Source organism: Citrus clementina, unplaced genomic scaffold, assembly GCF_000493195.1.
Source record: "Citrus clementina cultivar Clemenules unplaced genomic scaffold, Citrus_clementina_v1.0 scaffold_1, whole genome shotgun sequence".
NCBI classification, from domain to species: Eukaryota; Viridiplantae; Streptophyta; class Magnoliopsida; order Sapindales; family Rutaceae; genus Citrus; species Citrus x clementina.
The window spans coordinates 13,408,717-13,411,146 of NW_006263303.1; positions in this window are offsets into that span (position 1 = coordinate 13,408,717).

Sequence of the window (2,430 nt, forward strand, 5' to 3'; positions counted from 1 at the left end):
CACCATCCTCATCATCACGTGTCATGTCAAAGCCACAAAAATTTAACACTGAGTTACGGTTTGATTTGATGACGCATGTTCTTGGAAGCCTCCCAAACACTAGCTAGTGCCTCTACATTTGCCAACAGTGTTTTGTTTCACATTCTTTCTTGTGCCATCGCGGGCTGGACTGAAGCAAACAGGAAGGTATTCATCACATGGAAAGTCAAAACTCCGAAAGTGCTTCACCAGCTCCTCCTTTCCCTATATAATAATAAAAAAGCACTTTTTATTATCTCCTGATAAGACTTTACACAAGTAACGATCAAAGCTTTTGTTCTCAATCTTAAAACAGATCACAAAAAGTTCAAACAAAAAAAAGGGCCAACTCCTAACACAATCCACCAATAAACTCCCCATTAAACTTTGATCGTACTATGGAATGACAAATTACTGCAAACTCCAAAATAAAAAGGCTCAACAGAGAACAAAAACAAGAACTTATTAATCAGGCAGCTAATTTAAAACACATCCAATTTCCATAAGCCTGCATAGGATCCTCATTTATAAAATAAACCCCATTTCGCTTAAACCCTCAAAGCCACAAGACTTAAACAAGAATTTAAATCAATACATAAAGAAAAGTGCGACCTTCCAAATAAACATGAATTTCTCAACATCGGCAACAACCCAGAAAATTAAAATTACAAAAAATAATCATAAGCTAAAATAAAACAAACCCAGTAATTAAATTGACAAAAAAATATTAAGCCATTACCAATTGTTAAAATAAACCTCTCTGCCTTTAAAGTCCTTGAAATCCTCCTCTACAATTCTAGGCATAGGCGAACCTTCTATAGCAAACAAATTAACTAACTTCTCAACAATTATCTCAAATTCAAGCAAATGGGTTTCGAGTAACGAACAAAAAAAAGTGAAATTTGAGCAGGAAAATAAAAAAACTCCGATGAAAGAAGCCTCAATTAGGGTTCGCTTTGTTTTTCGATCTGGGGAAAAAAAGAAAAAGGAAAGAGAAGCCTCAATTAGGGTTTCGCTTTGTTCTTCGATTTGGGGAAAAAAAGGTTTCGCTTTGTTTTCGATTTGGGGAAAAAAGGAAAAAGGAAAGAAAAGCCTCAATTAGGGTTTAGTTTTTCATTATTTGTCTGAATTAATTGAATTGAGCTTGCAAATGGACAACTGGAAACAAAAGAGATCGAGAAGAGAAAAAGGAAAAAGAGAAGGAGAAAGCAAGATAGTGATAGGGTTTGGTTCAAATATTTGCGTCCATAAACGAAATAAAGTTTCCAAGTCTGGGTTATATTTTGCTTTTGTTATTTTAATTTTGTTTTTTAATTTATTACTGCTATTATATCTTAATTCTACAAGGTCCAATGGTGTATTGTCCATATTTTAAAGCTTTGAATTTTAAAAGTCCTAGGTTCGAGTTGGAGTTAAAGCAAATTTTAATGATTTTTTTTAATCTTTAATACTTCAACGTCAGTGATCACTGATGTTTAATTTACTGACACATCAGTATCAATAATTTATGATATATATTTGTTAAAAGCGGAAAATGGTGCATATGTACAAAATTACTGACACTTTTCACAAAGTGTCAGTAGCTAAGTGTCAGTAAAAGTCATTTTTGTAGTAGTGAAGCTATCAAACTTTTAGATTCACCCAACTTTAGTAGATCATGTCACACTTGAGCCAAGCTTGGGGTTGGGGTGTATTCTACCATACTCTTAAGCAACTAAGCAAAAACGTTTGAAAGTAATCATTCTTTTGTTTTTGCATTTTTCACTCCGCAAACCAAATCTCTTATGTTCTCCAAATCTTTGATTTAGGGAAACCAAGCATATAAAGATGAGCAGTGCTGAAGGCTGTTAGTTTTTATATGGAAGCTATCAAACTTAATGGAAAAAATGTAACATATTACAGCAACAAGTATGCAGCATATCTGGAATCCGGCAGGGATTTAGCATTCTTGAGAGTTATATCTGATTGTTGACTTACAATATGAGCTTGATAATTTCATTTTCTCCCCATATAGATTCCTTCAAGCTGATGTGAACTGTACAAAGGCAATCAACCTTGACAAAAGGTTGAGGTTTTCCTTAAATGTGAATTGTTTTGTTTGCAGAGCTCTTTAGTCCCATTCATTTAGGTAATGCATCGGTGGTCAGCTATGAGACTTTTGCCATGGAAATCATGTTCATTGTGGATATTATCACTGCAATCTAATATACTCAAATCCAGCTGCCATACATAAATTAGTTAGTTCTCAATATCATTATTGCAACAACAGCAAGACACAAAATTGTGTTTCTAATGCAGCAACGTTTTGTTATATGTATAATTTTATAGTGTTTTCTTGTTTTTATTCGTTGACCTCATAATGGATTGGTGATATTATGCATTTTCTTCTAACCCACTTCCTTTGGTATTTGA